Source organism: Sapajus apella, unplaced genomic scaffold (genome assembly GCF_009761245.1).
Source record: "Sapajus apella isolate SASKATOON/1434 unplaced genomic scaffold, GSC_monkey_1.0 scaffold28, whole genome shotgun sequence".
Lineage (NCBI taxonomy): Eukaryota > Metazoa > Chordata > Mammalia > Primates > Cebidae > Sapajus > Sapajus apella.
Window position 1 is genome coordinate 20138762 of NW_022436968.1, and position 12085 is coordinate 20150846.

A 12085-nucleotide genomic window follows, 5' to 3' on the forward strand; every position below is an offset into this window, starting at 1 on the left:
CTCTACAAGTCTGAGCATTTTTACACTAGAGTAAGCAAACCTCTTTAACAGCCTCTAGTGGATGAGGAAGGGAATGAGCCACAAGTCTTTTTTTTTTTTTTTTAAGCTTTTTGTTATGGAAACATGTTAAATATATATGAAAAGTAGACAGAACTGTATAACAAACTGCTGTGTACTCCTCACCCAGCTTCAAGAATGGCTATTTCATGATCAATTTTGTTTCATTTGTACCCCTTCCCACTTTCCTTCCTTTTCCATATTATTTTGAAAAGAAACCCAGGCATTATATTTCATCCACAAATATTTCAGTATATAACTCTAAAAATTAGGGATTCTTTGTAAAATACAACAGCAACATTATCACACCTAACAATTAGCAATAATATCATAATGTCATCAAGTATCTGAACAATAGCCAAATTTCCAATTGCCTCATTTTTTTTAGTTTATTTTACTCAGGATCCAAGTAACTCCCACACGTTGCTTTTTTTTTTTTTTTTTTCTTTGAGATGAAGTCTTGCCCTGTTGCTCAGATCGGAGTGCCGGGTGGGATGAGATCGGCTCACTGCAACCTCCAACTCCCAGGTTCAAGCGATTCTCCTGCCTCATCCTCCTGAGTAGCTGGGATTACAGGTGTGTGTCACCACGCCCAGCTAATTTTTGTATTTTTAGTAGAGACAGGGTTTCACCATGTTGATCAGGCTCGTCTCGAACTCCTGACCTCCTAATCTGCCCGCTGCAGCCTCCCAAAGTGCTGGGATAACAGATATGAGCCACTGCGCCTGGCCCACATGTTGCTTTTGATTGCTGTACCTCTTGAGTCTTAGGCTCCCCTCGCTCTTACTGCCTTGGCATCATGCTCAGGCTCCACGTCTATAATGTGTATATAATACTGCCAGTCCAGCCCCACACATCTAATGTGGATAAAATACTACCAGTCCTGCCTCACCCACCTTAGAATAAGTCTCACTGCATCTCATTGGTTCAGAAGTAGTCACGTGGGCATCTCTGAACCAGTCACTGCAGACAAGGAACTCCAAAGCTCTGATTAGCCAGGGCTGGTCATTTTCCATTCCCGGAATCAGAATAAAGTTACTCCAGATATGGATCATAGTCCCAAAAGGAACAATCCAGAGCACCATAATTCTGAATGTTGAAATTCCCAAAGATGAAAATCCCTAAAGTATAAACCTCTAAAGTCTAAAATCCCTAACATCTAAAATCCCAAAAATCACAATCACAGGGTGGCTGCATCATGTTAGGCCAGCTCTTATCTCCGTGCAATTGCCTGTAATCTATCCCATAATACACTTTTCATATGTTTAATTTTCAGTTTTTTTCTTATTTTAGTTTTTTTCCACTATTTTAAATTTTCAGCATGTTTTTTATAATTCACTATGCCATATATTTCATCTTTTCATCATTTCCAATGCTGAACATATGCATTGTACAGAGACTTTTGGAAAATTCTAATTCATTTAATGTATTTTTTACAAATTTAACTCCATAAAATGCATTAGCACATTGACTTTGTGTGTAAGCATTGCGCATATACATAAAAATGTTGAAAGGTCCTCAATAAATGAAGAGATGTCCTTTTGTACAAATCTGCATTTGTGAAAGAAAATTTCTTGAGATCTCTGCTCTTTGGGCAACTGCCTGTGTGGTAACTGCATATCACAGTTTTTGATTGATCTCATCAAAAGATTCTTTGTCACAGTATTTCAGGTGACCAAAGTTATAAAGCTGGCCATACACAATTGCCAACCATAGTGATATGCATTTATACACTTCCCTTCTTGGCCTGTTTCTTTATAAATACTGGTGTCTGCTTATAACTTCTATACCCGTGCTGCTGTCACTAGAATACCTGAGTGTTTATGTTTGCAAAAATATATGTGTTATTGTTGTCTATTTTATTGTGTAAAATGGCCTATAAAGTGTTCTGTCATGTTTTTATATGTTTCTTAAGTAAATCATCTTTAAAAAATGTAAGTAAATATCTTTCAAAGAAATCTCTTACTATTTTTTCCAGAATTATATTTTCAGGATTTTAATCTTTTGGGATTTCAGCATTCGGGATTATGGTGTTTGGCATGGTGTCTCTCAGGATTATGATTGGGTGCCTCCCCAGTCTATCTAATGTTAGCATGCCATAGAGAATTTTTCCAACCCACAAGTCTTCAAATTATTTGACTCTCACCCATCTTGATTGCGATCATAGCCAAAAAAAGGCCTCTCTTTTTCCCTCTGTGCCTCTAGTCAGTTTTCAGCCTGCATTTATCTCTTTCCTGTGGATCTTACTAAAGGACACAAGAATTAGCCAACACACTCTGCACTATTCTAAATATTTTCTACTGAATCCTTTAATGGTGTACCATGAGTAGGCTCCAGTCTTAGATGGAGGAGTCAGTAGGTGGCAGCATAATTAGCTATTTCCTTGTCACTTAGCAAGGACTGACAACTTTCCAGTCCAGACCAGCCTGCGCTAGCGTTCCCCAACCTTAAATCAGCTGGTTGCACATTTTAGGCTTAGTCACATTCAACTTCTAGTACCAACTCCTGTATCACTTAAGAGTCTTTGTATTGCTAATGATAGAAAATGTGACCATACCAGCTTAAAGAAAATATGGAATTTACTTGCTAATGTAAATTAAAGTTCTAGAAAAAGGCCAGCTTCCGTTATGGGTAGATTCAGGGCTCAACCAACAACACCAGCACTTGGTTTTTCTCCATCTTCCAATTCCCGTTTTGTTGGTCTTGGTTTCAGACCCCATGTGGGCAAAGGATGAGTGCAGCAGGCCCAGTCCCTACAACCTCACAGATCTGGTTCCAGCCTCATCCCCCAGGGATAGGGCTCGCCTCTGGCTACAAGTTTTCTTAATTCTGATGATCACAAGCCATCACCAAAAGTCTCTAGGGCCAAATGACTGCAAGGTTCTGGTTAGCCAGCCTTGAATCACGTGCTTTTCCTCTGTCTGGAGTGAGAGCGAATGCCTCTGGATCCACATGGTTTGAGAGCTGGGGGGGAATGGGCTGAGCTGCCAAAACACAATGGAATATACTGCAGACTTTTCCCCAAGTAAGACTGTATCCATTTATATTAACAGGGTGCAGAATAAAACAAGGTTTGTTTTTAACTTCTCTATGTTTTTGAGATTATTTTTAAATGATCAACCCTCTGTGTAACTATACTGGTAATTATGTGGTGGAGAGGATTATTTCTTTGCTTCTGCTCTTTTAAATCAAATAATTTCCATATTTTAACATTTGAAAAATAGATTCTTACAACTAATGTATATCTTTAATCTGGTAGTGTTTCTTTTTCCCCCTAAAAAAGCTATAAAGGGAGCATTCTGTAGTATAAGAAGGAATAATGTAAATTTTAGAACTGAGGAATGCAGTATTATGAAACACCTTTCCACCACTGGGGGCAAATACTGCACCATTAACAGGTAGTCATGGAAATACAACTCGAAAAACCAGAATTATTAAAACCTAATGTTGCCCTACTGCTGTTGCACTGATTCAGGCTGTGTTGATTGGGGTACACTGCTGGAGGGTTGTTGGCTATGATTCTTCAGCACTTTTTCCACACTGGTGAGACCTACATTATTGTTTTATGATCTTCTCCCTGCTCTTGGTTTTTTATTTCTATAGATTAATGGGGAGGATTCTTTATGTGATTGGTCTGCAAGTCTATTGGTTGTTGTATTACTCTGTCAGTAAGCTAGGACTGATGTATATTAAACGGGAGAGAGCTATGCATTTAGAAATTTCTTTTAAGTCCAGAAGTGTATTGTCTTTATTCATTCAAGCTTTCAATCTACTTATCTCAGGCCTTTGGTTATAGCATAACAACCACTCCCATCCTCATCACAGCCTTTCTGTCCACCCTCTTCCTTCTGCCTCCTCTTAGACTTACAGAAAGGAGATAGGTGGTGTCACCCAAACCTGAAATGAGGCTGAAGACGTTAATGGCACTGGACACTGGAGTGGAGCCCAGGCTTTGGCCACTGCTCTGCTCTGCCAGCTATGTGACATGGGCAGGATGCCTAACTTCTCTGGACCCCTGTTTCTTCCTCTGTAAGTGGTGATGTAGACTTTGATCTCTGCCAGTCTCCTGCAGCCTTAAAGTTCTTTTAAAAGAACCTGGCTTCTGAAAGAGCTGACACTCATCTGAGAACTCTAATTCACCGAGGAAGGGCAGACAGTACTGTTACATCCAGCACCTGTGGGTCGCCCGCTGCAGAGGGGGCTTCCAAAGCCCCTGAGGTTAGCAGTGTGGTTGGAACTCTCCCCTACCCACCACATGATCTCTCCCCATCTCCGGCGTTTCCTGCCTTCTTTCCTTTATCTTTTTTATTTCCTCTCCTTCCTTTCTAATTGGTTGTTCTATTTGTTTTCAATTTTCCTAATCCATTTTTCTCTTCCTGTTGCCCAATGGCATAAGCCACCTGCACTGTATAAGACTCTGCCTGCATTGCCAAGCCCCCTGATGGGCTAAGGGTTTTTACCAGCTGACCTATCCTCTGGAAAATTTCCCTGTGACAGCTTCTCCCAAGAAGGCTTAAGTCTAGTCTTGGCATTTGTTATTTACCATTTCAGGGGGAACAATCTTAAGCTTTTAAAGGAACATTATGCTGGCCAGCATGGTGGTTCATGCCTATAATCCCACCATTTCTTGTGGCCGGTGCGGCGGTTCTTGGTGTAGAGTAAACGGGACTGGGTCCCCTTTTGGTCGACGTTTGGAGCTCCGGGAAGGCAGAGTCGCCTATTCAGCTGATTGAAAAAGGGACTCAAGAAGGAAGCCAGACCGGAGATTCCCCAGGCAGAAAAGCACCACTTAACACTGCTGTTTGGCCGGTGCAGTGGGTTGCTCAGATTCCGGTGCTGGGAATCAACAAGTTGGACATCCACTCAAGAGAACTAATTTGAAAGTTGGTAACTACAAAGACGACAGGTGGATAAATTTACAATGATGGGAAGAAACAAGCGTAAAAAGGCTGAGAATACCCAAAATCAGAATGCCTCTCCCTCTACAGGGGATTACAGTTCCTCATCAACAAGGGAACAAGGCCTGATGGAGAACGAGTGCATTCCATTAACAGATTTAGGCTTCAGAAAGTGGATAATAAGAAACTTCTGTGAGTTAAAAGAACATGTTCTAGCCCAATGTAAAGAAGCTAAGAACCTTGAAAAATGGTTTGACGAAATCCTAACGAGAATAGGCAATCTAGAGAGGAATATAAGTGAATTAATGGAACTGAAGAATATGAGAACTCTGCGAAGTATGCACAGGTTTTAACAGTCTAATTGATCAAGCAGAAGAAAGGATATCAGAGGTTGAAGACCAGCTTAATGAAATGAAACGAGAAGACAAGATTAGAGAAGAAAGAGCAAAAAGGAATGAGCAAAGTCTCCAAGAAATATGGGACTATGTGAAAAGACCTAATTTACAACTGATAGGTGTACCTGAATGTCATGAAGAGAATGAATCCAAGCTGGAAAATATTCTTCAGGATATTATTCAGGAAAACTTTCCTAACCTAGTAAGGCAGGAAAATACTCAACTTCAGGTAATACAGAGAACACCACAAAGATATTCCTCAGGTAGAGCAACCCCAAGACACATAATCGTTAGATTCACGAGGGTTGAAATAAAGGAGAAAATTCTAAGGGCAGCTAGAGAGAAAGGTCGGGTTACCCATAAAGGGAAGCCTATCAGACTCACAGCAGATCTCTCAGCTGAAACCCTATAAACTAGAAGAGAGTGGGTCAATATTCAATATCCTCAAAGAAAAGAATTTTCAACCCAAAATCTCATATCCAGCCAAATTAAGGTTCATAAATGAAGGAAAAATAAAATTTTTCACAAACAAGCAAGCACTCAGAGATTTTATCACCACCAGGCCTGCTTTACAAGAGCACAGAAAGGAACAACCAGTATCAGTCATCCCAAAAACTTACCAAAAGGTAAAGAGTATCTCCATAATGAAGAATCTATATCAATTAATGGGCAAAATAGCCAGGTAGCATTAAACGACAACATTAAACTCACAAATATCAATATTAATCCTAAATTTAAATGGATTAAATGCCCCAATCAAAGACACAAGCAAATCGAATAAAAAGTCAAAACCCATCAGTTCGCTGTATCCACATCCATCTCATAAGCAAGGACACGCAAAGACTCAAAGGGTTGGTGGAAGACTTACCAATCAAATGCAGGGCAAAAAAAAAAAAAAAGAAAACAGGAGTTGTAACTTTCGTCTCTGACAAAATAGACTTTAATAGTAACAAAGACTAAAAGAAACAAAGAAGGACATTAGATAACGGTAAAAGGATCAATACAACAACAGGAGTCAATGATCATAAATATATATGCACCCAATATAGGAACACCCAGATACATAAGACAAGCTCTTAATGACTTATAGAGACTTGGACTCCCGCACAATAATAGTGGGAGACTTTGACACCACATTGTTAATATTCGACGAATCAACGAGATAGAAAATTAACAGGGACATCTATGATTTGAACTCAGACCCGGAACAAGTAAACTCAGTGAATATTTACAGAATTCTTCACCCCAGGTCCACAGAACATACCTTTTTCTCAGTATCATATTACACCTATTTTGAAAGTGACCACATAATTGGAAGTAAATCACTCTTCAGCATTTGCATAGCATTTCACAGACTTAAATGAAATATTGGTTGGCTGTTTGTTTGTTATTTTCTTCCCTTATTCCTTCCTGTCTCTGCTGTTAAGCACAATTATCGGCATAAAAGAGGTTTTTAATACCTATTTTTAGATTGCATTCCAGCCTGGGTGATAGAGCAAGACTCCTGTTCTCTCTCCCCCTTTCTCTTTCTCTTTCTGTTTCTTTCTTTAAAAAAAAAAAAAAAAAAAACTCCCTTTTTCTCTTTTCTTTCTTTCTTTCTCTGTCTCTCTCTTTTTTTCTTTCTTTCAAAAAAAAAAGAGAAAAAATAAAAATAAAAATTTAGCCACACTTGGTCGTGCATGCCTGCCTTTAGTCCCAGCTAGGGAGGTTGAGGCATGAAAATGACTTGAACCTGCCAGGCGCCATGGCTCAAGCCTGTAATCCCAGCACTTTGGGAGGCCGAGGCGGGTGGATCACAAGGTCTAGAGATCGAGACCATCCTGGTCAACATGGTGAAACCCCGTCTCTACTAAAAATACAAAACATTAGCTGGGCATGGTGGCGCGTGCCTGTAATCCCAGCTACTCAGGAGGTTGAGGCAGGAGAATTGCCTGAACCCAGGAGATGGAGGTTGTGGTGAGCCGAGATCGCGCCATTGCACTCCACCCTGGGTAACAAGAGTGAAACTCCATCTCAAAAAAAAAAAAAGAAAATCAGTTGAACCTGGAAGGTGAAGGTTGCAGTGAGCCGAGGTCATGCCGCTGTACTTCCTCCTGGGTGACAGAGTGAAACTCTCTCTCAAAAAAAAAAAAAAAAAATATGTATGCTATGGTAGAATTTGTAGAAACCTTGATTTTCTTTTTCATTCAACAAATGCTATTTTCAAACACCTACCAGGTGTGAGGTTCTGCATTAGATGCTGAAGCAACAGCAGAAATAAGATGGACAAGGTCCCTGCTCTCTTAGAGCTTGAATTCTAGTGGAGAGAGACATATAAGTAAATAAACAAATAAATTAAGACAGTATCAAGTGGTGATGTGTGCTCTGCATAAAAGAAAATGCAAGCAGAAATGGGGAGAGCATTTTTGCTGACATCTGAAGAATAAGAAGGAATCAGAAGATGAGTGTACCAGGAGAGAGTACCAGGCTTGCAAGTAAAAGGCCCCAAGATGCAAATGAGCTTGGTACATTTAAGGAACAGAAAGGTGTGGAAGGTAAATTAGCAAGACAGAATATTACTTGGGATGAAGCCAGAGAGTTGAGGTGGGGCCAGATCTTGTGGCTCCCTGTGGAACTAAGAGTTTGGACTTTTTCAGTGAAATGAGAAATCATTGGAGGGTTTTAAGCAGGGGAAGAACATTATCTAATTTATGTCCTATCATGCATAGTAGACACCTGATAAATGTGTCCAAAGTTGACTGTAGGAATAGACTCAAACTACACAATTACTCCCTTGCGTGTCTTGGGGACTGCAGACTTCTAGATGACATACTTCTTTCTAAGTGAGCTTTCCCTAAGGCAGGGTCCCCAGCCGGTCCATAGCCCCTTAGGAGCCAGGCCGCACAGCAGGAAGTGAGCAGCAGGTGAGCAAGCTTTCCACCTGAGCTCCGCCTCCTGTCAGATCAATGGCAGTATTAGATTCTCAGAGGAGTGAGAAACCTATTGTGAACCGCACATGGGAGGGATCTAGGTTGCAGGCTCCTGATGAGAATAATGCCTGATGATCTGAGGTGGAACCGTTTCATGCTGGAAACCATCCCTACCCTGCATCCCAACTCTGTGGAAAAATTGTCTTCTACAAAACCAGTCCCTGGTGCCATAAAGGTTGGGACCACTCCCCTAAGGGATGGAAATAGCCATGAATGGTATGTGTACTGAGACAGACGGGAGGAGAGAGAGAGAGAGAGGGAGAGAGAGAGAGAGAGAGAGAGAGAGAGAGAGAGTGTGTGTGTGTGTGTGTGTTTGGGGTGTCTTACTTAGAGAACTTCAAAATAATTCTGTAACTACATAGTAAAATTGTCATATCGCCCATGTTCTCTTTTTAGACCCGACTATTATTAGACTTCCCCAAAGATTCACTGAGGCGTTTACTTAATCGTTGATAAAGTTTTCTGTTTTCCTGAGGGTTTGTGTTGGGTGAAGTAGCTGATAGCTGCAGGCCTCCACCTCTGTCCAGCCCATGCCTGCAGGTATTTTAAATCATGGGTGGACTCCAGTCCTGCTTAGACAAGAGGAATGCAGTCCCTGCCTTCAAGGGGCTCCAGGCAAAGCAGAGGACTCTCAGTCACTTATTCTTGGATACTCCACTCCAGGGACTGTGCCCATGGCCTGACATCATGAATCTGCTCCTACAATTAGACTCCTGTCTCAGGGAATTTTGAGTTTAAAAGATCCTTAGACATTATCTATCCCAGTGCTCCCCAGTAGGAACACTTCTGCTATTTTGGGTGAGACTGTCCTAAACACCATAGGAAATTTCACATTCCTGGCCCCACCCACTGAATGCTACAGGCCCTTGCCCCCACCATTCCCACTCACTGCTCACCACCCCCAACAAAAATGCTTCCACGCATTTTCAACAGATTCCTGAGTTGACAATCACTCATCTAGCCCAGTTCTGTCACTTTACAGGTAAGGCAGTGTTACACAACGGGTGTGTTTTTCATGCCTCGGGCCTCTGATGCCAGCAGAATCAGGACCCAGCATTCCAGTTTTACAATGAAGCTAGTTTCTGAAATATGCCTCTCTTTTTTGTTCTTCTGCTGTTACTGTTTTCTCAGAGTTATAAGCTATTTGTTGGAAATGTAAGTCTGAGCCTTTCAGATGGGTTAAGAAAAAACTATGAGCATTTTCAGATTGTTCTGTACATAACTCAAGGTTTTGATAAAGTGTTTTCTACATATATTCCATTGCCATCCACCTCTTGAGTTCTTTAATAATGAGAAATCTGACTTTCTTCCTTCTGCCCTCTTTATCTCTATGCTTTTGTCGAGCATCTTCTAGGAGAGTTACTGTTGCCCCATTAAGTGTGGGGGACAGAAACATTTTGGCATAGAAAGTGATGGATCTGCAGCTGACTTAAGCTGTATATCATTTATCCTGACTTGGGCACCAAATTCACGTTTCAAAACTCATTTGCTGCCAGATATGGTAGCTCAAGCCTATAATCCCAGCACTTTGGGAGGCTAAGATGGAAGGATCACTTTGAAGCTAGGAGTTCAAGACCAGCCTGGGCAACAAAGCAAGACTCCATCTCTACAAAATACAAAAATAAAACAAATTAGCGAGGTACAGTAGCATATGCCTATAGTCTCAGCTACTCAGGAGGCTGAAGCTGGAGGATCACTCGAACCCAGGAGGTCAGGGCCACAGAGAGCTATGATTATGCCACTGTACTCCAACCTGAGTGACAGCAAGACTGTTTTTTTAAAAAAATAAAACAAAACCAAAAAAAGAGGAACTTCATTTGCCTTCACACATCTAATCTGCTCTCTCCACCTGCATTTGTAACTTTCTCCCTACACACTTGAATGCTCTGTAAATGAGAAGAAGCACTTAGCCTAATTAAGAGGTAAGATAAGGTAGGTAAGAGCTTTTCTTTCTTGAGTGACTCTTCCCTAATACTCAATGGAATAGTCAGTATTTACAGTGATACTTTCAAATAGAATTTTCCTAGAGGAATCTCAAGTTCCACGAACAGTTATTTTTGTGGGAATATCTAGAATAAAGTTGGACTCTTCACTGAATGGAGGTGCTCATCTCCTCTTGTCACTGTACCAAACAGCTGTGTATTACACCTCGTGGGGAGGAGAAACATTTCATTTTTTTAATTTAGGTTTTTTCCTTGCTCGCTTCTTAAGCAAAACCAATGTAGTTTCTTTTTCTGCAGCAAAGGAGGAAGGAACAAACAACAAATTAATCAGACAGGAAGAGAATAACCACAGAAGGACGTCTGCCTCTGACTCAGTATGTCACGTTTAACAAGAGGCCAGAGCTTGTCCAAAATGGCTGTCCAAAAACGACCCCACACTTGCATTAGAAGATGATGCCTCTTTCAGGGACAGTTTTCTCTCCTGGCGCCTGGCGCACTGGCTCTCTGTCTGCCTGTGTCCCTGACCATGGCTCCCTGCAGTACCCTTTAACGGTAAGAAAAATTATATTCAAACTAAGTTTATTTCCTCTATCAGCTACAGGGAAGAACTAAATGGTTTTAATGGACCATAATATGTAGAGATAAAGTGGTTTAATTTTCCCGTAGAAGACCATGTGAGCCATTCCTGTTGCCCAGAATGCTACTTTCACCACTATGGTGATTGTGAGTGATTCATAACTTGTGCTCTGAGCCAAAATGTAAGCAAGATTTTCAATAGAATTTTTCTTGACCATTGGACAAGTTTGGATCCACAGGAATTTCTTTCCCCATTTTCTGATTTAAATTGTGGGCTTATGTGAGTAAATATATCGTTTTGGTGTATGATACAGTTGTCCACACAGCTGCTTTTGAATCTTTGGTGTGGCCAGCAACAGTAAGTGCTTTAAAGTACAAGGAGCCATTGGAAGCTTCAGCTGAAAATGCCGTGAAACTAAGCTGCTGGGCTTCTGCTGCTGCCAATGTGCTATTTAAGTTCAAAACTCAAACTAAACCATTTCTAAGCAGAGTCTTTTAGAAAGAATACAATTTGTCTTTTAGAATAAGTCTATTCCTATTATAATAGTGTGTGCACAATTACTATCACAAATCAAATTCTATAGCATTAGTTATAACTATGCTTAATATGATTCATGTTTTGACATAAAATACTATGATTTTTAAAATTTCAAGCCATATACTCAGAGACTTACTTACAGAGCAGGGTTAAGGAAACTTTATAGATTTAAAAAAACTTTTTCTAGAATATGTAGGAAAAAACAACTTATTTTCTTTTTTCCCCTTGGAGAAATATAAAGCTTTAAAAAATTCAGAAAGCACGTATAACTTTAGTTACTAAGTACAAGTTCTTTTAAATAATTTAATGGCATAACTATGTAGTAGAGAATGGAGAGGTGGTAAATGAAGAGAAGGCTACTGAAAGATTCTAATTAAGCAAAGTAAGACAGCTTGGTAGAGAGAGTTGAAAGGCTGGGGAAAGAATAGGACAGGATAGTGAGAAAGGAAGATGAGAAGCTGGGGAAAGGTTTTGAGGTCGATCTGTGTGGAAATCATACTCTTAGAATTCACTTGGACCTGTGGGTCTTAGAGTGCTATGCATTTAACTTGATCAAGCTTTGTTGCTTCTGAACTGGAACATCATCGTGTCATAACTCTTCTTTTTATAGGTCTAAGGTCATTAAATAACTTACCTAAAAGTCATTTTCACTAAGTCAGGTTTTCTAATGCTCTTTGAAAAATTTATTCATGGGCTATTTGCTCACAAC

The 12085-nt window shown here is 40.4% G+C and overlaps 1 protein-coding gene across 5 annotated transcripts in view; it reads left to right on the plus strand.

The window, feature by feature from the left end:
- The window catches only part of WIPF1 (WAS/WASL interacting protein family member 1), a 121617-nt gene that overhangs the window by 71281 nt on the left and 38251 nt on the right, over positions 1-12085 (plus strand). The window contains exons 1-2 of one of the 5 annotated variants that reach the window (XM_032292905.1): positions 10039-10251; positions 10560-10814. The exons of 2 other annotated variants lie outside the window; for them this stretch is intronic. The gene's annotated coding sequence lies outside the window, so the exon portion shown is untranslated. Of the gene's footprint in view, positions 1-10038; positions 10815-12085 lie in introns of those variants that run through there. 2 more of the 5 variants (XM_032292904.1, XM_032292903.1) reach the window with 2 other exon arrangements.